General features: G+C 43.3%; 1 protein-coding gene across 1 annotated transcript in view; it reads left to right on the top strand.

Annotated features, from left to right (window-relative positions):
• Positions 1–3,859: 3,859 nt before the first annotated feature.
• The window catches only part of TMC5 (transmembrane channel like 5), a 177,895-nt gene continuing 154,643 nt past the window's right edge, over positions 3,860–27,111 (top strand). Inside the window, exon 1 of the mRNA XM_040356890.1 lies at positions 3,860–3,984. The gene's annotated coding sequence lies outside the window, so the exon portion shown is untranslated. The remainder of the gene's footprint in view (positions 3,985–27,111) is intronic.

Genomic DNA, 27,111 nt, shown 5'->3' with positions numbered 1-27,111 from the left:
GTATAACGGGGGCTCGGGGGGGGCCAGCAGCATCAGATGTTTTTTCACCTTAATGCATAGATTGCATTAAGGTGAAAACCCAGGGGGTAGTGTAACTTTATCCCTGCATCTGTAGACCAAACCAGCATTTAACCCTTACAGTGCAGGGGGAGGAGGGCCACTGCAGGGTAGAATTTAGCTAATGCCCAGGTTTCAGCTTTAACAAATTTTAGCTACCTCTTACAGTTTTAAAATAATTCCTGCAGTTCTTCTTTGTACTCTCTGTACTTATTGTACTTGACATTAGTTTACATTCCATGAGATGATAATAAATGAGTCTGAAAACTGACTGCAATACCACTTGTGACCAGTCAAATAAGGGGTGTAATAGTCTCAGATATGTCTATATCTTTTATTATAATGTTAGTGTATTGCAGACAGAAATGTTAGCACCACTGTGTTTGTAATGTGATTTTACATAAATGTTAACATTTATTACATATTTATTTGAAAACCCTTCAAAATGTACTTTTCCTTACACAAGGATTCTATACCCACATGTTTTATCTTTAGAATAAATTAGGTAACAAAGAATCTAATACTGTATGTTGCTGCTCCAGCTTCCTTTGTGGTAATCTGTTTTGGGACCCATCACACCATTTCTGTTGGGATGTACTGGGCAGCTTTGGCCATTGCAGTCCCAATGCAAAGGCAAGGCTATTTGCCTTGTTTTCAGTGATGGGACTTTTAATATAAGGACACTTGCCTGTCCAGGGAGCCAGCAATGTTGGCACCCCAAGCCGATCCATCCATCGGCTCCAGATGCAGGCGCTGGCATTGCTAGTAAGTGAAACCAGCAATAAAGCCTTCAGGCTTCACAGCCGGTTTCCTACTGCACATGTGCGAGTTGCGCTGCGCTTTCTGAATGGTCCCATTATCTTCTGGGACACACACAGGTCCCAGAAGGTAGTGGGGGGGGGAGGAGGGAACAATGAGATTGTGGGAATGACATACCTCGCTAAGTCCTCCTGAAAATTAACACAAAAGATACCAAAAAGACAAAAATATATATAAAAAAAATATCCAAAAAGGAGGGTGTGTGGGGCGCTCTATTCCTTATGAGCTTGTTGCATTTTAGCCTGGAACTCCACTTCAAATTACAGACTTCTGCACCTGTAAAACTATTGGCATATTCATCACACCACAATGCATAGAACATACATTTGTGCATTGTAGCAGGTTGTACTATAAGTGCATATATGTGAGTCAGGATGGAATAAATGGCGGTACACATATTCCTCAAGTTATGTGGCATTGTAGGTTTTTTCGACACATGCACATGTAAATCTGATCTGGTTTCGTTGACCTGCATGTTTCATTGCACAGGTAATTAGGAGAGCCCCTATGTAACAAGACACCATGGTCACTAACCATACTATGTATTAAAGCGATTATAAACCCGCGATTAATTTTTATTTATTTTTTCACCTGAAAGGAAAAGCCATAATGAGCTAGTATGCACCGCATATTACAGAAGCTCATTATGAAATACTTACCTCGGAACGAGCTAAAGAAAACTTACCTGGTCCACGCCGAGCGAGATGTCATCTTGACTCGGCGTGTCTTCCGGGTATCGCCGCTCCAGCGCTGTGATTGGCTGGAGTGGCGATGACGTCACTCCCACGCATGCGCACGGGAGACTTCAATTCGGCAAGGTCTGGCGGCTGCCGGTCCTTTAGCCGAGGATCCCCGCTGCGCATGCGCCGCTGCAATCAGCGGCGCATTGCGGGGGGAATATCTCCTAAACCGTACAGGTTTAGGAGATATTCTTTATACCTACAGGTAAGCCTTATTATAGGCTTACCTGTAGGTAAAACTCATAAAGTGGGGTTTACAACCACTTTAAAGTGCTAGGGTATATTATTGTTACAAAATGATGCCTTCGTCCCATTGAAATATTGTAAAGAAAGGGAGGCTATATTGGACTATAATGGCATCGTATGAGCAACTGATAGACAGTCAAAATTATAATGTAAAATATTTTAATTACAAAGTAAAAGTTTCTAAACATTTACAATAAAATATTGATTGTGACAGCCATAAATCAGCTTATCATTAACATTATATTAGCAATGATGTAGAGTTTATATACACTGCACAATATTTGATGTTTTGTATACATCATTGTTAATACAATGTTAATGATAAGCTGATTTATGGTTGTTACAATCAATATTTTATTGTAAATGTTTAGAAATTTTTCTTTGTAATACAAATATTTTACATTATAATTTTGACTGTCTATTACAAAGTAAAAGTTTCTAAACATTTACAATAAAATATTGATTGTGACAACCATAAATCAGCTTATCATTAACATTGTATTAGCAATGATGTATACAAAACATCAAATATTGTGCAGTGTATATAAACTCTACATCATTGCTAATACAATGTTAATGATAAGCTGATTTATGGCTGTCACAGTCAATATTTTATTGTAAATGTTTAGAAACTTTTACTTTTTAATAAAAAATATTTTACATTATAATTTTGACTGTCTGTCAGTTGCTCATACGATGACATTATATTCCAATATAGCCTCCCTTTCTTTACAACACTAACCATACTAATAGAAATGTCACTCCTAGCAGCAGCTGGTTCAGGTGAACCTCTTCTTGTGTCATTTGGAATGTACAGTATGTACTAATCCTATGTATATGTTACCAATGTAGTAAAAAGATTCTAATGTCCCTTACAACATGATTGTGTGCTGCCCACTACATAGGAATATAATGCTGCTTTCCACCAATTCTTACATTTCCTTTTTAAGGGAAGCAAAGTTTTGCTAGCAGCAGTATTGCCTGTATTACATGTCTCTAGACCTGTTATTGATCACTTATTAGGAACTGTGTTTACTGTGTTAGCATCCAACTATTCCCAGTGCCAACCAGGTTTATTGCATGTGGTTTAGTAGTGTGTGCAATAAACATACAGACAGTGTGGATTACTAAAGAGGAGAGGAGGATTGTACCCTGGGCATGGTCTCCTGGGGAACAGCTTGCTTTGCTGACAAGTGTGTTGTATGTAGCTGTGAGGACAGGAGAGGAGCTGAGTGTATGGGAGTGTCCTGATCGGATCTCACACCTGCTGCTGCCATACCTGGGACTAGAGACCCCTGACTGCTGGATAGAGACCCCTCACTGCTGGAAAGAGACCCCTGTCTGCTGGATAGAGACCCCTGACTGCTGGATAGAGAACATTGTCTGCTGAATAGAGAGAGACCCCTGCCTGCTGGAGAGGAGCAAGACACCTACCTACTTGCTGTATCGAGACCCCTGCTTGCTGGAGAGAGACCCCTGCCTGCTGGAGAGGAGCAAGACACCTACCTACTTGCTGTATAGAGACCCCTGCTTGCTGGAGAGAGACCCCTGCCTGCTGGAGAGGAGCAAGACACCTACCTACTTGCTGTATAGAGACCCCTGCTTGCTGGAGAGAGACCCCTGCCTGCTGGAGAGGAGCAAGACACCTACCTATTTGCTGTATAGAGACCCCTGCTTGCTGGACAGAGACCCCTGCCTGCTGGAGAGAGACCCCTGCCTGCTGGAGAGGAGCAAGACACCTACCTACTTGCTGTATAGAGACCACTGCTTGCTGGAGAGAGACCCCTGCCTGCTGGAGAGAGACCCCTGCCTGCTGGAGAGGAGCAAGACACCTACCTACTTGCTGTATAGAGACCCTTGCTTGCTGGAGAGAGACCCCTGCCTGCTGGAGAGAGACCCCTGCTTGCTGGAGAGAGACCCCTGCTTGCTGGAGAGAGACTCCTGCTTGCTGGAGAGAGACCCCTGCTTGCTTGAGAGAGACCCCTGCTTGCTGGAGAGAGACTCCTGCTTGCTGGAGAGAGACCCCTGCTTGCTGGAGAGAGACCCCTGCTTGCTGGAGAGAGACTCCTGCATGGAGTAACTAATGGGTCTCAGTCACTCCATGGACCGATCGTCACTGCAGGTAGGAAAATATATTTCTCCCGATCTTGCAGAATCTGTACATGGATCTGTTAATACATGTAATCATGTTTCAATGCCTCAGGTCATAGTTTTATATATATATATCTCAATAAGCACTGTCCTACTGTCGGGATTTTGTAATGTGAAAGTTTTCCCCCTGGCACTGTCCCTGGTTTTCAACATCTAACAATTCTCCGTTTAATAAGATCGTTTGTATAATATTGTCTTAGAGTAGACGATGATCATTTACAAGCCGCTTTAAATAAATATCAACTTTGATAAACACACTTGTATAATAATCAATGGAAGACCATCCAGACTTTTTTTAATTGGATTTTTACAGTTGCTCAAATACTGGTGTGCAAAAGGAAATGCAAAAGAAAAAGAATGAAATACTGTATATAGCACACAGTTTCTGTTTGATGAAAGGGCACAGTCCTACCACTAGATGATGTGATTCACATTAAGGTTTGAGGAAGTGAAAAACAAATAAAATGTTTGAACAAACATCTGGATAGTTGACTTTTTGGGATTGGCAGAGTGATATGTACAATATATATGATGTGACTATCTTGGTAGGATAAGATAAGTGTCCTGCTTTGACTCTATTTTCATATATCTACATATCCATTGTGAGCTGTCCATTAAAGTGGAACTAAAGGGAAATCTTTTATTATTATTATTATTATTATTATTATTATTATTTTGCATAGTGTAAAGGAGGGTTATAAACCCTGTCCGTTTTTTCCCCCTATCATCTGTGCCAATTGGAGAGATTTCCCCTCCAATCTTCATTCATTGCCAAAACAAGAAGCAAGAGAAAATCCTTCCACAGAGAGGGATCTCCTGGTTGTCACAAGGATCACCAGAACTAGTGTCCCCACTGGAAGATTTCCCTCAATTTCTGTTCAGATGACCACTGAGAATTGGAGATCTTCTTTCACTTACAGTGATAATAGAAAATAGGACAGGTAGAAAGTGTAAATCTCCTTAATGGGGGCACAAACAGCAATAAAATCCTGAGAGATGTTCTAATACCCAGGGGCGGACTGACAACTCATGGGGCCCCCGGGCAATAGAAGATTATGGGGCCCCTCTGGCTTACAGATGGCCACCACGCCAGGAGGCAGTGCAGAGGCAGGGCAGCTAAAATCTTGGGATATTCATATTAAAAGCATGTCAGTTTCGGACATATCAGGGACAGATCTAAAAAAAACACAGATTTTTACATACTGTCCCTGGTTTTACTGAGCCTGGCAACCCTGATGGGGCCCCCTAGTGGCATGGGGCCCTCGGGCAGTGCCCGAGTGACTCAATGGTCAGTCCGCCCCTGCTAATACCTATCCACACTTATAAAAAAAAAAAGTTTTGCCCTTTTTTTTTTTTAAATAACAAACATATACTTTCCTCCACTGTGCAGCTAGTTTTTCACAGAGTGGGTCAGATCCACGATCTCTGGCGGTCCCCCAACGGCTCTCGCGGCTCCTCCCCACATCAGATAACACCCTGGGAGAAGCGCTCTCCCGGGGGGTTACCTTGCGGGTGCACTCCCGAGTCTTTTATTAGGCATCAATAGACACCGAATGAATGACTGAGGCCTCGTACACACGGCCGAGTTTCTCGGCAAAAACCAGCAAGAAGCTTGCTGTTTTTTTTTTTTTGCCGAGGAAACCGGTCGTGTCTACACTTTTCAACGAGGAAACCGTCGAGGATCTCGTCGGGCCAAAAAGAGAACATGTTCTCTATTTCCTTGACGGCAATCGGAAAATTTGGCTCGTCGAGATCCTCGGCGGCTTCAGAAGGAACTCGACGAGCAAAACGATGTGTTTTGCCCGTCGAATTTCTCGGCCGCGTGTACAAGGCTTCAGCCCTGCCCCCCCGGCGCCCGCGTCATTGGATTTGATTGACAGCAGCGAGATTCAATGGCTGCACTGCTATCAATCCAATCAAGAGCCGAGAACCCCGGGAAGAGGAAGAGCGCGTCTCCACCGGGTAAAGTTCCAGGGCTCAGGTAAGTAAAACTGGTGGTCTGGGGGGCCAGGGATTGCCAGAAGTTTTCTCACCTTAATGCATTAAGGTGAAAAAAAATACTAGGGTTTACAACCCCTTTAAAGCGGAGTTCCGGCCACAATTTCACTTTTTAAATATAAATACCCCTGTAATACACAAGCTTAATGTATTCTAGTAAAGTTAGTCTGTAAACTAAGGTCCGTTTTGTTAGGTTGTTACAGCATTTAGACACTTTATAAAATAGAAATTGACTGGGGCCATCTTAAGTGTGGGCATCATGAAGCCAGACTGTATGACTTCCTGGATTTCAGCCTTGCAAATCTCGCACATGCTCAGTGCTTCACAAGCAGTGTCAGATCAGGTTTCAGCACCTGTGCTGTCCAAGTCACATGATTCTTTGAGACTGGGGAATGCACAGACTCCTGGAAAGTTACACCCACTACATTCCCAGGAGTCTGTGCGGTGTAGGTTAGGAAGCATTAAGCACCTAGGTGCAGGAAGAGGGAAGATTAACTATTCTGCCTAGCAACAACACTTTGAAGGCATCTAAATAAAAATAAAAAATTCGTAAAGGACTAATGAATTTTTTTTAAAACTACTGATGTAATGTTATATTTATGGGTGGAACTCCACTTTAAACTCTATTTTGTTTTTATTTAACCACTTCCCGCCCGGCCTATAGCAAAATGACTGCCGGTCGGTGGTTGCGTTATCCTGACTGGACCTCATATGACGTCCAGCAGGATAACAGCCGCGGCGCTCTAGTGGGGGCGCGCATCGCATCGATCGGTGGTGCGGTGTGTCACGCTGAAACACCGCTACACCGATCTCGGTAAAGAGCCTCCTCTTTACCACATGATCAGCCATGTCCAATCACAGCTGATCATAATGTAAACAGGAAGAGCCGCGAGTAGAGGAGAGCCGATCGGCTGCTCTCCTGAAAGGGGGAGTCTGTACTGATTGTTTATCAGCGCCGCCCCCCTCAGATCCCACCCAGGAACACCAGTATGCTGCCCAGGACCACCAGAATGGCCATTCACACTGGACCACCAGGTATACCTCCCCTAGACCACCAGGGAAATGCAAATCTGTGCCCAGGTAGCTGCTAATTAATGCCCAGGCAGCTGCCAATCAGTGCCCACTCACAATGCCTACCACTGCCAGTGCCACCAGGGATGCCTATCAGCATACCTCCCAACTGTCCCGGATTCCGCTGGATTTTCTGGGCTGAATTCCTGCGGAGCCCAGAGCTGGAACAAGTTCCAGCCCTGAGCTCCACTCAGTGGTTGTATCCTCAATGGGTGCAATGTGTGCTCTCACACACAGCACCAATTGAGAATTCCTGATAGAAAATCTGTCCGGAAGCTCTGCTTCTCCCCCCCCCCCCTCCTTAATGCAGTCACAGTTTGTTAGGACCGCCGGCGTCCTAGCAACTGATGACTTAATTTGCAGGCCTCTCAGCTCTGCCCCATCTGCGGCTCCTGATCCTGCCTATTAGCGGCGCCTATGCCGGCTCTCACCGGCCCCAATCCAGTGTGCCTGCAGCCTCCATACCGGCTCTCAACTGCCCTGATCCCGACTCAGCAGCTTGTGGAAGGTAAGCGGAACCAGTGGGGGAGGTTATCGGGTTGCACCGGGTGACACTTTTTCAGTAGGTGCTAGCTCTGTGTCTTCCTCTCACTGCTGTCACTTCTAATACAGAAGCCCGGCTTTTGTATTTAGAAGTAACTGTGCAGTTCTCCGGGCAGTTCGGCTGCACTGAATCCTCCCCGCTTGGGTTTAACAGAGCTCCTGTCATGTGAGGGGGAGGGCCAATGACATTCCTGGCATCCATCCAGGCACGCTGCTGCCGCTTTGACTCCAGCACAGCATCTTCCCTGCAGCTATCCTATCCACATCCCGATTCCAGTAAAAAACAGGTCAGTCCTGAATTGATGCCATTGTCTGCACAAACAGATCCCATCCTCCCCAGATCCTTCATACCATTGTCTGCTATCACCAGATATCAGCTCAAACCAGTCCAGCTAGCTATTCCCCCCTTGCCCATCGCAAAAAGTTGGGAGGTATATCAGTGCCACGTATCAATGCCCATCAGTGCCGCCTATCAGTGTCTATCAGTACCCATCTTTGCAGCTTTTCAGTGCCCATCAGTGTCGCCTATCAGTGCCCATCAGTGCTGCATATCAATGCCCATCAGTGCTGCATATCAGTGCCACCCATCAGTGTTGCCTACCAGTGCCCATCAGTGCTGCATATCAGTGCCCATCGTCGGTGCCTGTCAGTGCCCATCAGTGCCCGCTCATTGGTGCCACCTCATCGATGCCGCCTTATCACTGCCCATCAGTAACGCCTTATCAGTGCCCATCAGTGAAGGAGAAAACTTACTTATTTACAAAATTATATTATAGAGAAACAAAAGCAAAACTTTTTTTTTTTTATCTGTCATTTTTTATTTGTTTAGCAAAAAAAAAAAAAAACGCAGAGGTGATCAAATACCACCAAAAGAAAGCTCTGTTTGTAGGAACAAAATTATAAAAATTCTGTTTGGGTACAGTGTAGCATGACCGCGCAATAGTCATTTAAACAGCGACAGTGCAGAAAGCCGAAAATTGGCTTGGGCAGGAAGGGGGGTAAGTGCCTGGTATTGAAGTGGTTAAAATTAACAAACATGTTATACTTACCTGCTCTATGTAGTGGTTTTGCACAGAGAAGCCCGGATCCTCCTCTTCTCCGGTCCCTCCTGCTGAGTGCCCCCACATTCAGACAGGGAGCCGCGGCTCAGCCCTGCCCCCTCTCTATCTTCATTGGCTCACTGACTTTAATTGACAGCAGCAGGAGCCAATCAAGAGGGAGAGTCCGGGACAGCCAAGGCTCTAGTGCAACATTGCTGGATCGAGATGGGGCTCAGGTAAGTTTTAGGGGGATGCATTAAGATTAAAAAAGAACTCTGCCTTTAGAACCACATGCACATAATTTTATCCTACTGAATGAATAAGTGCTCCCACACACAAAAAAAAATATGCAAACAAATTTAACAAAGTCCAATGGTGAATGAGCTGAAAATTTTCCACCACCATGTGAAACTTCAAATTTCCGAAGACTTCCCAAACATGTGCCCTTCACCGCACTCAGAAAATGCACTTTCTAAAAGTGTGTGGCTATCCTTTGACAGAACTTTAATATTCACAAACAAGGTGGTAATTGCCAAGGCTCTCCCTTGAAACATTGCTCTTTTCCTTCTCCAGCAACTCTATCCCTCAGGGAGACATATAAGTATCAAAGGAAAACTCTTATAGTGTGATATATTTTTATTGTTATAAAATTATGATGAAATATACTTACGTGAAACATGAAAATACCAGACTTGTAGTATAGCACAAATAATCCAGATGACATGAAAAGAGCTACAAGTAAGCCACTCAGACCCGGCAGATCTCACATCTAAAATCGAGCATGGACACAAACCAAAGAAGCTCCCAGCTTTAGGCTCCACCTCCTACGTGTTTCATCCTTCAGCAACTTTATCAGGGGGATCTCCCTCATCACCACTGCACCAGTTACAGTATACCTGATCACTGCTGCACCACTCAGTGTCCCTAATCACCACCACACCACTCGCAGTGTACCAAATCACTGCCACATTGCTTACAGTGTCAATAATCACTGCCAAAACTTGATGGGTACAACACCAGACAGTGTCCTTAATCAACGCTGCACCACTCAGTGTACCTAATCACTGCAGCGTCAGTCACAATATCCCTAATCACTGCCACACCACTCATGATGTTCCTAATTACTGCCACAACAGTCACCAAGTCCCTGATCATCTCCACACCAGTCCCAGTGTCCCTGATTGCCGACATACCACTTACAGTGGCCCAGATTCACGTAGAATCGGGCAAATCTGCGGCGGCGTAACGTATGACATTTACGTTACGCCGCCGCAAGTCTTACGGGCAAGTGCTTGATTCACAAAGCACTTGCCTGTAAAGTTGCGGCGGCGTAGCGTAAATCCCCCGGTGCAAGCCCGCCTAATTTAAATGATCCGGGTAGGGGGCGTGGATCATTTACATTAGGCGCGTTCCCGCGCCGAACGTACTGCGCATGCACTGTCCCTTAAATTTCCCAACGTGCATTGCGCTAAATGACGTCGCAAGGACGTCATTGGTTTAGACGTGAACGTAAATAGCGTCCAGCCCCATTCACGGACGAGTTACGCAAACAACGTAAAATTTTCAAATTCCGACGCGGGAACTACGTCCATACTTAACATTGGCTGCGCCTCCTAATAGCAGGAGCAACGTTACAACGAAAACTACTTACGCAAACGACGTAAAAAACTACCGCCGGGCGCACGTACGTTTGTGAATCGGCATTAGTAGGTAATTTGCATACTCTACGCTGAAAACTACGGGAGCGCCACCTAGCGGCCAGCGTGAGAATGCACCCTAAGATACGACGGCGTAAGAGACTTATGCCAGTCGTATCTTAGGCTAATGTCGGCGTATCTAGCTTTCTGAATACAGAAAGTAGATACGCCGGCACAGATTTGAATTTACGCGGCGTATCTATGGATACGCCGGCGTAAATTTTATCTGAATCTACCCCAGTGTCTTTAATCACTGCCACACCACTCATAGTGTCCCTAATCACCACCATAACAGTCACCATGTCCCTGATCACCATCACACCAGTCCCAGTGACCGTGATTACCGCTGCACCAGTCACAGTGTTCCTGATCATTACTACACCAGTCCCTGCGTCCCTGATCATTAACATACCAGTAAAGGGGGTTGATTTACTAAAACTGGAGAGTGCAAAATCTGATGCAGTTCTGCACAGAAAACCATCAGCTTCCAGTTTTTTTTTTTTTCCAAAGCTTTATTGAACAAGCTGAAGTAAGAAGCTGATTGGTTACATGCACAGCTGCATCAAATTTGGCACTCTCCAGTTTTAATAAATCAACCCCATACTGTCACCATAAGGACTAATTCCATGTGCGATGCTCTCTGAAGATTGATCAGTGTTCAGATCACTCTTCAGAGAGCATTTAACAAGCAGTGAGGAGACATGTATTGTCTCCTCACCACCTGCTTTAATTCCTTGGACCCCACACAACCACTCCTATTCACTTGAATGGGTCGCAGTCGGTGGGGATATATAAAGGGTATAATAGCTGCCACAGTTGCAAAGCATTACAGCTGTGGCATGTGTACAGACCCAGCTGCTGCCTCTGCAGCTAAAGGGGTAGTGGTTGAGGGGCAGTAAAACTGCAGCTCAGCCGCAAGCTGATCGCTCGTCACCCTACTGCTCCCCCCTCCATCCACGCTGAGGGAACCAGGAAGTGAAGCGCTGCGGCTTCACTGCCCGGTTCCCTACGGCGCATGCGCGAGTCGTGCCGCGCCCGCCGATTGGCTCCCGCTGTGTGCTGGGAGCCGAGTGTTCCCAGCACACAACAGGGGGGGGGGGGGCGACGGGATGTGACGCAATGCCCGTCTTTTGCCCGTGAATGCCGGGCCGGAAGTGGGTGCAAATACCTGTCTTTAGAAAGGTATCTGCACCCCCTCCCCCCTGAAAGGTGTCAAATGTGACACCGGAGGGGGGGAGGGTTCCGATCAGCGGGACTTCACTTTAGGGTGGAGAGCCGCTTTAAGTAAGCCGAGCAGATGATTCATGTAGAAGTTACTTCATGGAATCCATCTGCCCTTATCCTGCATGCTTGCAGGAGACTGTGCTGAGCTGAGAAAACCCCTCCTTCTCTCCCGAAGACTCCTGGGATGTATGACATCATTTGCCTAGGCAAGAAACCAGGAAGTAACTAAAGAAATAAAAAAAAAAAGGTTAAAACAAGGAAATATGATACACCTTACTATATATTTACTATATATTTACTAAGCTAACAGCATGAGGATTACAAATAATCAATGTTGATTGGGGGAGTGAAGTTACACTTTAACTGCAGTAAAAATAGGTCAGGTCCCAAACATGGCTGTGTCATCTAGATGGGTTGTGTCAATCTCAGCGCTGGCTGAAAAAATCACTTAGCAGGTAAAAAAAATGTAACCATGGGGCAGATTCAGGTAGCTTTTTCTCCAGATACGCCGCCGTAATTTGAAATCTGCGCCGGCGTATCGTTACGCCGATTCTCAAAGGCAGATACGCCAAAAAAAAATAGGCTTCCTCCGCCGACGTAACTTGAATGCGGCGGCGTATAATTGTGTGCAATATTACGTTGACCGCTAGGGGCGCCTTCGTTGTTTTCGGCGTAGAATATGCAAATTACCTAGTTACGTCGATTCACGAACGTACGTGCGCCCGGCGGTAGTTTTTTACGTCGTTTGCGTAAGGCTTTTTCGGCGTAACGTTGCTCCTGCTATTAGGAGGCGCAGCCAATGTTAAGTATGGACGTCGTTTCCGCTTCGAAATTTGAATTTTTTACGTCATTTGCGTAAGTCGTACGCGAATAGGGCTGGACGTAATTTACGTTCACGTCGAAACCATTACGTCGTTGCGGCGTACTTGAGAGCAATGCACGCTGGGATATGTACACGGACGGCGCATGCGCCGTTTGTAAAAAAACATGTCAATCATGTCAGGTCATCACACATTAGCATAAAACACGCCCCCCTTCCACATTTGAATTACGCGGGCTTACGCGGGCGAATTACGTCGGCGTAGCGTAAATACAATACGCTGCGCCGCCGTAACTAGGCGCGCAGGTACCTGAATCTGCCCCCATGTCTTTTGTTGCTAGCATGGAGTATAGTTTGAAAGCACTGGAAAGCCATTCTCTTTACATCAAATCACAGTCAAATTGTGTTAATTTTTCTTTTCTTTAAATTTTAACTGGATGCTTATATGAATAAAAATATTTTCATTTACTTCCTTATGAACTTTTGTACTTCAAGGATATAAATAGGGACTTTTCTGACCTCTGGACCAGCAGAAGAATCTTTCTTGGGGTGTTGGTGCTATAAAAATTACTTACTAAATATATAATATATATAAATGAATTACTTACTAGAAGACAATCAGTACTTTTATAACTATTTCAGGAATTAGAAAAGCTGTCATGTTTAAAATGTATCAGGACTTTGAAAGCAGATGTAGAAATTACAATAGTTATGAAAAGTTATGTGTTGTAAGAAGATTATTTTAATTGCAAAAAAAATATTTTATTTGGTATTTAAGAAATGTCATAGTTATTTAATCTTTCCAAATACATGAGTTCCATAGTAAAAACTCAAATGCCACTATAATCGTACAAGAAGTGGCGGCCTGTCCATTAGGGGCACACGGGGTGCCACCCCCCCATCCATGCGTCCGGCCCCCTTATTAACATGCGGGGCGCCAGACGCATGGATTCCAAAGTTTTTTTTCAAGCACGTGATTAGAGCCAGAGGCTCTAATAGACTAAATAAAAGGTTGATTCGAGGCGCAGAGCACACCCACTTGTGTCACAATAGCAAATAAATATTTGCTATTGTCACACTGATTCTTCTCCCAGCCAATCAGGAAGCGGGTCCTGAGACCCTTCACCCACTTGGCTGAAAGGAGAGGCGATTCGATTGAAGGAGGAAGGAGGAGACGCACGGAGGAGAGGAGGGAGGAGACGCATGGCGTGATGCAGGGGAGGAGGAGATGCAGGGGAAGCCCGAAGCCACGGCAACCTAGATGGGGTAAGTTTGGGGGCCGGTGACCCGACCAGGATGGGCGGGTGGCGAGAGATGCGGGTGACCTTGCAACTGACCAGGGGGGGGTGGCTGTGGGTGCATTTTTTTTTCATTCGAGTACCATATCAATGTCTCAAGTTTCATAGAATGAGCATTCAACTCCTATAATAACTTTGATAAGTGCAGGAGCAGTTACAATTTTTCTTAGCCAGGAGTAAATTCAACAATTGGAAATGTACCAATTCCCATAAGATTCTACAAACATTTTCTATCCTTGTCCTTGTCTATAATTGAATGAATGTTCTAAAAATGACTGTTTTCTAACAAAATCTTTCAGGTGTAAGGAAAGCTTTAGGTAATTGTTTAGTGTTAGTGAAATTATTTTTTCTTTCTGCAGTGTGTTCTTAGTTTTTCATGCTGTATATTTGCATTATCTGAAGAATGTGCAGTTCTTTCCATAAAGGGGCTTTGACCACTTTCAATGGTATGCCTGAATGCTGTGTGTAGTCTGTCTTCCTCTAAGGAGTCAGTGCTTTGCCTTATGAACTTTAGTTTAACCTTTAAATGTGGTGCATGAATCCTAAAAAGGTATTTTTTTTATCATCCCTCATTTCTACCTGGTAATATATATACTGAATGCAGAGAAAGAGGGTCTCTTTTTACGTTTGAGTTCCTCTTTAATCAGATGATACATTTTCTAAATACCTGCTTTACCAGTAAAACTCGTAGGCTAGAAAGTCTGTCTGACAGTTTGAAACCAAAAGTCACCACAGAGAATATTTTAAGTGCTGTTGATAGACATGTCTGCTTTACTTGACCTTAGTCTAACAAAGTTTTGATTGCACTCTGCTCTTAACCTCCCTGGCGGTATGATTCTTTCTGGTTTTAGATGCTGAAAGCGGTACCATTATTTTGCATGAAAATTTGGCGTTTTACATTGTAGGCCTGTAATTCTTAGGAATAACTCACTTAAATCTGTTCAAACAAGAGTCTACTAGACATCTCGGGTATGATAAAGTTTGAAAAACAAAATCATAAATTATAATATAATAAATAACTATAAATAATTATAACAAATAATAATATAATTATAATAAAAATGATTCAATAATGTAATCAAATCAAAAACACTGAAATTTGCTCAGTTGCAGAATTGTCGCTGTCATTACTTTTATTTTTTGATGACGAATTTCCCCACAAATCGCTATCGCTCAATTCTGCAAGTGATTCTAATTTATTATCGCTGTTTTCTAGCTGCTCTAAAATCATTTTTGACATAAAGGGACACGTTTGGTTCCTATGGACAATCTCCAGTTTGCAGGCAGAAAGAACAGTTTTTATTATACAAAAGTACATGTAGGACACTGGGCAGACCACTAGGGACAAGGGGGGTGTGTATTTTTTACATACAATACTGTAATCTATAAGATTACAGTATTCTGTATGTATTGTGTTCATTTACTCTTTTGAATTTGGCGCCGTTCTACGCCCCCGTGCGTCGTAACGTCGCAGGGAACGGAGATCGGCGGCACACAGGGACACTGTGTGAATCGAGCGAGGACACCGCTCGCTCACACAGTGCGGCGGCATCGCAGGATCCAGGGACAAGGTAATTAACTTTACATGTGGCTGCTGCAAGGCGATCCCGAGTCTGGCTCTGGGATACCGCTTTTGGTAATGAAATCTTACCCCGAGCCAGACTCAGGAATACCACCAGGGGGGTTAATAAATGTAACACTTTTTTTTTTGTAGTGTTAGGTAGCCATTATATGTTCAAATTTTATATAAATGAATCTTTCCTCTCATTCTGTTGGTAAGAGATGCACTTTGTATTGCTAAACTTCTTTTTTTTAAAGTTTAGGATAGAGACGGGGAAGGATTAAAAATCCCAAGTGAGGGGAATTTCCCTCATAAATAGTTGTACCCATAACAGGTGTCTTAATTGAACAATATTTCCTGTTACCTCATGTTCTGGGGACAGCTCTAGAATTTTGGATTTCCTCTCATGTTCATTCTCAGTGACAATGGTCACCAATACAAATAGTTGGCATTGGGCTAACGATCCTCTAATAAATTACATTTTTTTAACACATAAGGCTAAATTCCAGCCTAAAAACAGAGCTGACGTGTTTCAGCCATTCACACCTGAACCTGCCTGGCGGTATCCCCGAGCGTGACTCGGGGTGGGTTTTTTATGTTGCGAGCTATGCTATGCAGAGCCTGCAGCGTGCGCTGGCTTACCTTGTCCTGGATCCAGCAAAGTCACCGCGCTGTGTGAGCGAGCGGGACCTCGCTCGATTCACACAGCGTCCTCCTGTGCAGCTGATCTCCGTTCCCTGCGACGTTACGACGCACAGGAGCGGAGAACGGCGCCAAATTCAAAAACGTAAACAAACACTATACATACAGTATACTGTAATCTTATAGATTACAGTACTGTATGTAAAAAAAACACACACCCCTTGTCCCTAGTGGTCTTCCCAGTGCCCTACATGTACTTTTATATAATAAAAACCTTTCTTTCTCCCTGCAAACTGTAGATTGTCCATAGCAACCAAAAGTGTCCCTTTATGTCAAAAATGGTTTTAGATCAGCTAAAAAACAGCGATAATAAATTATAATCACTTGCAGAATTGTGCGATAGCGATTTGTGGGGAAATTCGTCATAAAAAAAAAATAATAATGACAGCGACAATTCTGCAACTGAGCAAATTTCAGTGATTTTGATTTGATTACATTATTGAATCATTTTTATTCGAATTATATTATTATTTGTTATAATTATTTATAATTATTAATTATATTATAATTTATAATTTTGTTTTTTAAAAAATGTCATACCCGGGATGCCTATTAGATTCTTGTTTGGTCAGATTTAAGTGAGTTATTCCTAAGAATTACAGGCCTACAGTATAAAACACCAAATTTCCTTGCAAATAATTGTACCGCTTTTGGTACGTAATTCCAGACAGAATCATACCGCCAGGGAGGTTAAAGTGGTTGTAAATCCCCGATTGTCACTTTTACCTATAAGTAAGCCTAGAGCGGCGCACGTTTAGGAGATATTTATCTTGTAGTATGCCCATGATGTCATGTCGTTTCTTCACTTGCAAGTGACGTGACTGACTGTTCCCGCGTGCACGTGCGGGAGTGACATTACGCAGCTACGGCCAATCGCAGAGCAAGAGTTTGCAGCCCCGGAAGGAAGAGTGGTGAAGATGGATGCGGCCACAGCGCGGGCTTCCTTTTGTCAGGTAAGTGCCACATAATGGGCTAGTTTTTTAATTTTTAACAAAAAAAGGCCAAAGATTTTGAAACATTTTTTTTTTTACTTGGTTTCTGTCAGTACATTTTGTAACTAAATATTTTTTCTCCTTCAGTGATGTGTGCTGATGAGTACTAATATGCCATACTTAAGGGCACTGATAGGTGGCACTGATAGGCGGCACTGATGGGCACTGATAGGTGGCACTTTACATCCTTTTTTTTTTTTGTTACAGAGGTTCACCTGAAACTAGGGATGAGCTGAACACCCCCCGGTTCAGTTTAGTTAAAGTCTATGGAACACGAACATGAAAAATCAAAAGTGCTAATTTTAAAGGCTTATATGCATATTGCCATAAAAAGTGTATGGGGACCTGAGTACTGCCCCATGGGACATGTATCAATGCAAAAAAAAAGGTTTTAAAAACTGAAGTTTTTTCAGGAGCAGTCATTTTAATAATGCTTAAAGTGAAACAATAAAAAATAATAATTCCTTTAAATATCTGGCCGGGGGTCCCCTTAGTCTACCTGTAAAGTAGTGCATCTGTGTGAACAGTGCCACAGCAAAAATACATTTCCAAAGTCCATACTAGGCCCTTCAGGTCTGGTATGGATTTTAGGGGAACCTCGCGTCGAAATAAAAAATAAATGGCATGGGGGTCCCCTCAAAATCCATACCAAACCCTTATCCGAGCACGCAACCTGGCAGGATGCAGGAAAAGGGGGGGCAAGAGTGCCCCCTCCTGAACCGTACCAGGCCACATGCCCTCAACATAGGGAGTGTGCTTTGGGGTCCCCAATTATGGCTCTCTCAGCAGACCTTACTGTGATTGGCCAAAGCATGCAGGTCAGGTGCATGCTTTGGCCAATCATAGGACGCCAATTCACTGTGATCTCGCAGTGCATTATTGGGCTCCCTGCGGCACTCATATTTTTTGCAAACATCCCCATAATGTTCGGTATTTGCCAAACAGGCAAACACCCGATGTTCTAGTGGAACTTACGTTACTGACTCGAACATCGGGCTCATTAAACATTAAATTCAGGATACAATGCTTTTATGTTATAGTTAGTTTTAGCAATTTACTCACAAAACAAATACATAATTCTCTTAAAAGTTTAGTTGTGGCCATAGTAGTGAATTCCGAGCATGCATTATTTAAAATGCTTTTGTTTTGCTCTAGACTCTAAAGAACTGAAATTGATACATCTCATTAAATTATAATAACATACAAGTGCCTATGGTGCTGTCTGTAAATTCTATCAGGATAAACGGTATCTTCTGATGTTAGTTCTTGCTGCTGATACAGTCTGTAACCTGGTTTATCATGTCTCTACATCCATGTCCATCCTTCACAGTCTGTCACTCTGGCCATATTAATCTTAGGCCTCATTCAAACAGAGGACGGGCATCTGCGGGAAATGGAGCGTATTTCTGTGCAAAAAAGTCACAGGTGTTGGCATACAGCCTCAGCCAACAGCCAATACAAATCAATTAAAGGCAGACAAACGCTGTCCCTGTACGCATGAGTACAGGCACTGATGAGCAGCCCTGGACTCAAACTGCCTGTCTCCAGGATTTCTTTATACACTAAGGCCTTATTCATATAGCTCTGCATCCACGTAAATAAGACCTTAATGCGGGGGTTCACCCAAATTTTTTTTTTAAATTACATCTATCAGAGCCTGCATAGTAGGGACATTACATTTCTGCAGGTCATTTTTTATTTTTCTCTGTACATACCTTTATATCCTGATGTTGTCCAGGGCTTCTGGGTTCCGATGACTGCGGGACTGGGCGTTCCTATTCTTCCGTTCGATGATTGACGGTTTGTGAAACAGGTGACCTGTCGCACAACGCGCGTCACCAGATGTCGGGAAATAGCGGAGCTGCGAGTCGGCACTATACGGCGCCTGCGCAGTCAGCTCTACGCGGCGGGCACAGGTGACCTATACTGCCGACTCCCAGCTCGGCAATTTCCGGAAATCTGGTGACACACGTTGTGCGACAGGTCACCTGTTTCACAAGCCGTCAATCATCGAACGGAAGAATAGGAACGCCCAGTCCCGCATTCATCGGAACCCTGAGGCTGGGATAGGAACGCCCAGTCCCGGAGACATCAGAACGCGGAAGCCCTGGACAAAATCAGGATATAAAGGTAAGTGCAGAGAGAAAAAAAAAACATGCCGAAATGAAATGTTCTTACTATGCTGGCTCTAATGTAAAAAAAAATCGTTTTTCGGGTGAACCTCCACTTTAATGTATTGTAGTGTAATGTCTTCTTTGTGTAGGATATTGGGATCTAGCTGGTGACAGCATGAACTTTTGAATATACAAAAGCTCTCAGATAAAGTAACTTTTGTGTGAAAATTAATAACTTTTTATTGTAGGGTTGGTTAGGGTACTAAACTCTAACGATTTTTTAACTGGTTCCCGACCAACTTACGTACATTTACTGCGGCAGAATGGCTCTCCTGGGCTAGATCCCGTATATATATATATACCGCTTCGGCTAGGAGAGCCACCAGAGAACGCGCGAGCGCCGGGGGAGGCGCATGCCCCCTGCATGGCAGGGAAACCGATGCGTGTGGCTGGCGGGCTCGATCGCCGCCGGGCATGTGAGATCGCATCCACGATCTGGAGCATGGGGGTCTGAGGAGACAAGACAGATCGTGTCTTTCTACAAAGTAGAAAACACGATCTGTCATCTCCTATAATCAATCCCCATCCCCCCACAGCTAGGACCCCTTGATCGCCCCCTAGTGTTAACCCCTTTCTTGCCAGTGACATTTACATAGTAATCAGTGCATATTTATAGCACTGATCGCTCTGTAAATGTCAATGGTCCCAAAAATGTGTCAAAAAGTGTCCGACCTGTCCGCCACAACGTCGCAATACCGCAAAATAGCAGATCACCCCCATTACTAGTAAAAAAAGAAAAATAAATAAAAACGCCATTAAAATTCCATAAATATTTCCCATAGTTTGTAAACGCTATAACTTTTATGCAAACCAATCAATATACGCAATATATGAGATTTTTTTTTACCAAAAATGTGTAAAAGAATACATATCGGCCTAAACTGGGATATTTACTATAGCAAAAAGTAAAGATATTGGGGGTTATTTACGAAAGGCAAATCCACTTTGCACTTCCAGTGCACTTGAAAGTGCCACGGTCCGAAGCTCCGGGCCACGTACCAGTACGTGATTGTGCCCAGCCGTGCCATTCTGCCGATGTATATCGGCGTTAGGCGGTCTTTAAGTGGTTAAAGACTCTGAATACCCTTGTGGCAAAGTTACTCCCCCACCATCACTGACATAAGAACAAACATTCTACCAAATCACAATTTTATGTGTAAGATCCCATCAGGCAATTGTGGAACCCACAAAAGTCTATAGACACCCTTAGACCTGGTTCACACCTATGCATGTTGCAGTTTGCATATTCCAGGTGCATTTTGCACCTGGTGCTGGTCTATGGAAACAATGACCAGAAAAATGTCCCAGGCCCTTTCCATAAAATGCACAGATGTTAACATGACCCATAGGAAACCACATTAAATGGACTGTAGTGTGTTTCTGCAAAACTGAAAATGCACTAAAAAATGCACACCATGAGCAAACTTCCTACAGCAGCTATTGTTTTCTGCCGGCTGTCAGAATACCTAGAGCGTGCCTGTATCTGATCGGACGCTTTTCAGCTGACAAATTTCCACGCAGCTTCTTCAGTTTTTCGATCTAAAGATGTCAGGTGGCGTCGCACCAGCATGGCCAATCATTTGTTGAATCTCAGACAGTTCATCAGGAACTAGTAGATGACCAGCCTTATGCCTCGCACTGCCATGACAGCTTTTGACCGGGAAAACTGGCCATGTGAATGCTCTATAGCAGTTTTCCCGACAGGAAAACCACAGAGAATCTCGGCAGGAAAAATTAGAACATGTTTTCTTTTTTCCCGCCGGGATTCCCGGCGGTTTTTAACCACTTGACCACTGGGCACGTAAACCCCCTTAATAACCAGACCAATTTTCAGCTTTCGGTGCTCAATTACTCAGTCATACAACACTGTACCCAAATGAAATTTCCGTCCTTTTTTTCACACAAATAGACCTTTCTTTTGGTGGTATTTAATCACCGTTGGGTTTTTTATTTTTTGCGCTATAAGAGAAAAAAGACTGAAAATTCTGTAAAAAAAAATAATTTTTCTTTGTTTCTGTTATAAAATTTGGCAAATTTAGTATTTTTTCTTCATTCTTTTGCATAAATGTGAAAGATGAAGTTACGCCGAGTAAATAGATACCCAACATGTCACCCTTCAAAATTGCACACGCTCGTGGAATGGCGCCAAACTTCGCTGATTAAAAATCCCCATAGACGACGTTGCAGGGTATTGTGGGGTATTGCGGAGTATTGTGGGGTATTGCGGAGTATTGTGGGGTATTGCGGAGTATTGTGGGGTATTGCAGGGTATTGCGGAGTATTGCGGAGTATTGCGGGGTATTGCGGGGTATTGTGGGGCATTGCGGAGTATTGCGGGGCATTGCGGAGTATGGGGGCATTGCAGAGTATTTTGGGGTATTGCAGAGTATGGGGGCATTGCAGAGTATGGGGGCATTGCAGAGTATGGGGGCATTGCAGAGTATGGGGGCATTGTAGAGTATGGGGGCATTGTAGAGTATTGCACAGGGAGGGATGGATGGCTGGATCTGTGACTGAATGTGTCACAGATCCAGCCCGCAGCAGCAGCAGCAGCTGCTTCCGCTCTCTCCCCTCTCCTCTCTCACACTGTACCGTTCGGTACAGAGAGGAGAGGGAGGAACCGGCGTCATCACATGACGCCGGTTTGTTTACTAGTGATCGCTCCATCATTGGACGGAGCGATCACGTGGTAAACCGCCGCTATCAGCGGCGATTTACCGTGATCAGCCGGGTCCGGAGGACCCGGCGGTCACGAAGACTCCCGTGTGCGCGCCCCACAGGGCGCGCGGGAGCGCGATTCTGGGAGGACGTACATTGACGCCCTCCCAGAGTTAAGCAACCGCCTTGTAGACGTATTTCGTCTATAGGGCGGTTGTTAAGTGGTTAAGTCGGCAGTTTTTCTATGGAGAAAGCCTGCGAGGGAGCATACACACGGCTGGGTTTCCCAACCAAGGCTCTCATGGCAGTTTTCCTGTCAGGAAAACCGGTCGTGTGTAGGGGGAAAAAGCTACAAAGCAGGTTCTCGGTTTTAACGGCAGACTTTTTACCGCCGGGAAAACCGATCGTGTGTACAAGGCATTGGGGTAGATTAGCTAGGGAATCCTTTCACTGAAGCATATCGATCGCTGGTCATAAACATTTCTAATCTCATTATGCAGCTGTTTATTTTCATACTAACACATCCCTTCACTGTATGTAATACATGTGTATTTACAATGTTCGATAACTGTTTATAGCGTTTCATTGTTATTCATGCTATTACTGGATTTCTTCTGTAAACACAATGTAAATATTTTTCAGTCTTTTAAAGCTTATGTTTGCTTAGTAGACAAAGAAGAGCAAAGCATAGAGGTTTCGTGATACCGCTTTTCTCAATACAGTATTCGCATTCCAGTAGTGAATGGGCGTCATACCTTTTTCATATATTTGCTAAAGAAAAACATAGCTAAAAATATGCATTGCTTTCACATATAATAACAAAAAAAAAAAACGAGGTCACATATAAATCATTGTAGTATATATTTGTTCACATGCTAACTTTCACATGGGGTAATCATTGAAAACAATTTTGTGATAAGACAGGGCGATACTTGTAACGTAAATGTGTCATAATTACATACTTTCCTGTTTTGCCCTTTCCTTATTGACGTCATAAATAAATAGGCACTGTAATAGACATATCATAAAGTGAATGCTATAAAAAGCTCCAACATTTCAACACAATTGATTGTTGCTTACTAACATAGCACTGGAAAGGTTGGAGTTTTGTTGCCAAAAAGAGATTTAACCAGATGAAATAAATGATTTGCTATGGAGTAAACTACACAAGCAGCATGTAGTAGCATGTAGTAGCTTTCAAACATGCATGATGGTACAATGGTACTAGTAGGGAAGAGCTTGGGTGTGTTCAAATTGGAAATGGATACAATGGATATGGATAACACGTAAACCATATATATCATATATACCTAAATGTGACACACTGTTTAACGTTAGGGATGAGCTTTGTATTCGAGTCAAACTCATGTTCGACTCGAACATCGTATGTTCGATCGTTCGTCGAAATACGAACATAACGGGTCGTTCGCGCCAAATTCGAGTTACATTTCACAGACCATATTTCACTGCGGCATCGCTGGCTGATGATTGGCCAAGCATGCACTATGGCCCGCATGCTTGGCCAATCACAGCGTGCAAAAAACGGAGAGCCATAATTGGCCAAAACCAGGGTGGCTTTGGCCAATTATGGCTCAGGGGGTTTAGTACACGCCCCACACTATAAAAGACTTGATACATGTTCCCTGGGGAAAGACCCGGTTTCTCAAAGACGTTTTCACAGGCATACTATAGACACCCAGCAGGTACAATATATAAACGAATTTTTAATTTTTTTTTTTTTAATTTAAGCATCATCAAAATCACTGCTCCTGAAAAAAACGACTGTTTTTAAAACTTTTTTTCCATTGATACATGTTCCCTGGGGCAAGACCCGGGTTCTGAAAGACGTTTTACGACAATAACTTGCATATAATGCCGCGTACAGACGGTCGTTTTATGCGATGTTAAAAAACGACGTTTTTAAAAACGTCAATTTAATTGACCGTGTGTGGGAGAAAACGTCGTTTTATGTTTTCTGAAAAACGACCCAAAAAAATTGAAGCATGCTTCAATTTTATGTGTCGTTTTTTACTTCACAGAAATTGACCGTGTGTAGCAAAAAACGACGTTTCAAACGACGTTTTTACACCCGCGCATGCCCAGAAGCTAGTTATGAAGCGAGCTTCAATGGAAAAACGTGGTGAACGTAACCTCGCTTTGCTAGAGCATTGTGAAAAAACGATGGTGTGTAGGCAACATCGTTTTTGAAAATTTAAGTTTCAAAAAACGTTGTTTTTTACTTCACAGAAAACGTCGTTTTTTTACATCGCATAAAACGACCGTCTGTACGCGGCATTAGGCTTTAAAATGAGCACTTTTGAATTCGAACGTTCGAGTCCCATAGACGTCAATAGGGTTCTAAATGTTCGCGCGAACGATCGGTCCGTTCGAAGGTTCTGGTGCGAACCGAACGGGGGGGTGTTCGGCTCATCCCTATTTAACATGAATCTCTGACAGCTGTGTGACTATTATATTTATTTTTTTATTACATCAACAGGCCTTATAGGGCCAATTAATGATTATAGCAGTACATGAAAATGCATGTGTAGAGTTATAAAATAAAGAATAAGGCGCTAAACATGTTCATGTGAAATACTAGCACAAAGAAAAACACTGCATCAAACTTAAATGTGCACATAAAAGTTTTATCTCAGAGCATTCCGTTTTGTGTTGGGATTTATTCACTTATGGACTTTATGCTTGCTTATTTTTTCATTTATGTGCACATTTAAAGGGGTTGTAAAGGTCCAATTTTTTTTTTCCTAAATAGCTTCCTTTACCTTAGTGCAGTCCTCCTTCACTTACCTCATCCTTCCATTTTGCTTTTAAATGTCCTTATTTCTTCTGAGAAATCCTCACTTCCTGTTCTTCTGTCCGTCAGGCCTCGTACACACGACCGAGAAACTCGACGGGCGAAACACATCGAGTTCCTCGTCGAGTTCCTTGTTAGGCTTGTCGAGGAACTCGACATGCATGCTTTGTGTACACACAGTCAAGCCAAAATCTCCTTGTTCTCAAACGCGGTGACATACAACACATACAACGGCAGAGGAAGTTTGATTCCACTGGCTAAACTCTTGGGGCTACTTTTGCTAATTTCATGTGTTTGCGTGTTAAATAAAAGTTTGGTCGGAGACGATTTGCACTTTTCAGTCTGTTACAGCTTTAAAAATGTGTTATCTCCATCACAAATGCTACTTTTACTCCCGTCTCATACTTTAATCTGAGCAAGCGCGGGTTTCTTAGCATATAGACGTCCGAGTTTCTTGTTGAAAACCAGCCCGACGAGGATCTCGACGAGCCAAATCAGATTCCCGTCGAGAAAATAGAGAACTTGCTCTTTTTGGCTCGTCGAGGTTCTCAACAGTTTCCTCGACGAAAATGTACACACGACCGGTTTCCTCGGCAAAAAAATATCTCCCAGCAAGTTCCTTGCTGGTTTTTGCCGAGAAACTCGGTCGTGTGTACGAGGCCTAACTCCACACAGTAATGTGAGGCTTTCTCCCTGGTGTGGAGTGTTGTGCTTGCCCCCTACCTTGGACTACAGGAGAGTCAGGACGCTCTCTACATTGCAGATAGAGAAAGGAGCTGTGTGTTAGTGGGCATCCTAACTCTCCTGTAGTCCAAGGGAGGGGGCGAGCACGACACTCCACATCAAGGAGAAAGCCTTGCATTACTGCGTGTAGTTACAGACAGAAGAACAGGAAGTGAGGATTTCTCAGAAGAAATAAGGACATTAAAAGAAAAATTGAAGGATGAGGTAAGTAAAGGAGGACTACACTAAGGTAAAGGAAGCTATTTAGGAAAAAAAATGTACCTTTACAACCCCTTTAAGTTTGATGCAGTGTTTTTCTTTGTGCCAGTTTTTCACATGAACACGTATAGCACCTTATTCTTTACTTTATAATTCTACACCGTTTAGTGATTGGTTCACTTTAAAGGGGGCAGCTGTTGGTTTATATGTTCTTATCCCCACAAGGCACCATTTGTTTGGTATATATTTTCACATGAAAATGCATGATTGTTAATAACTCATTAAAAAAGGCATGAAAATGCACACAGAAAGGTGTGTATCCAACCTAAGAAGTCTTATGTCTTATGTGTAGTCACTTTATGTGATGGAAAAAAACAAAATTTTCTGTGAAGTAAAAAACGACGTTTTTGAAACTTCAATTTTCAAAAACGACGTTGCCTACACACCATCGTTTTTTCACAATGCTCTAGCAAAGCGAGGTTACGTTCACCACTTTTTTCCATTGAAGCTCGCTTTATAACTAGCTTCTGGGCATGCGTAGGTTTAAAAACGTCGTTTTAAACGTCGTTTTTTGCTACACGCGGTCAATTTCTGTGACACAAAAAACGACGTTTTGAAAAACGACACATAAAATTGAAGCATGCTTCAATTTTTTTTTCGTCGTTTTTCACAAGACATAAAACAACGTTTTCCCCCACGCACGGTCATTTAAATTGACGTTTTTAAAAATGACGTTTTTTTTCATCACATAAAGTGATAATGTGTATGCGGCATAAGAAGTGGAGGCAAGCATTATTGAATCATGGCCAGAATTCCCCCCTCACCATGATTTGGTATTGGTAAGAGTTATTCTATCAATATGGCTGTACCAGAACACACATATATTGTGGAGTTCCTGAAATCTGTTCATTTGTGAATTTGTTGTTCTCTTGTTATACTTTTTTTTTCAGCACATTGCACAGCCTTATGTCCTGTACACACAAGCAGAATTTCTGTCGGAAAAAAGTTGAATGGTTTTTCCGACGGAATACACATGGTCACACAAAAGTTCTGTGAACTTTTGAGCGTTAAGAACGCGGTGATGTACAACACTACGATGAGGCGAGAAAAATAAGTTCAATGCTTCCAAGCATGCATCAAATTGTTTTCGAGCATGCATGTTTTTTTTTTCCCGTCGGAATTCCATACAGACAAACGGATTTTGCGATAGAATTTTTTTTCCGTCTGAAACATTGAGAACCTGCTCTCTATCTAAGTCCTTCAGAAATTACGACAGAAAAAGTCCAATGGGGCATACACACGGTCGGAATATCCGACGAAAAGCTCCCATCTGACTTTTTCCATCGGAAAATTTGATCGTGTGTACGCGGCATTACCAATTCTAAAATTCAAATACCTATCAGTGCCATTCACTGTCTCAATTCCTTGACAGAATGCAATCATGTGAAACATTTAGGTGAAGTTTGGGCCAAGTAGGGCTTCCCTGGAAGGTGATAACATGTGCTTTCAGACATCAGAAGCACTCCTCAACACATGCATTATCTACCTTAGTGTAAAACTTGTGGT

The sequence above is a fragment of the Rana temporaria genome, chromosome 6, assembly GCF_905171775.1.
Source record: "Rana temporaria chromosome 6, aRanTem1.1, whole genome shotgun sequence".
Lineage (NCBI taxonomy): Eukaryota > Metazoa > Chordata > Amphibia > Anura > Ranidae > Rana > Rana temporaria.
Note: the sequence above shows the minus strand (reverse complement) of the source record. Positions and strands in the feature narration are given on the sequence as shown.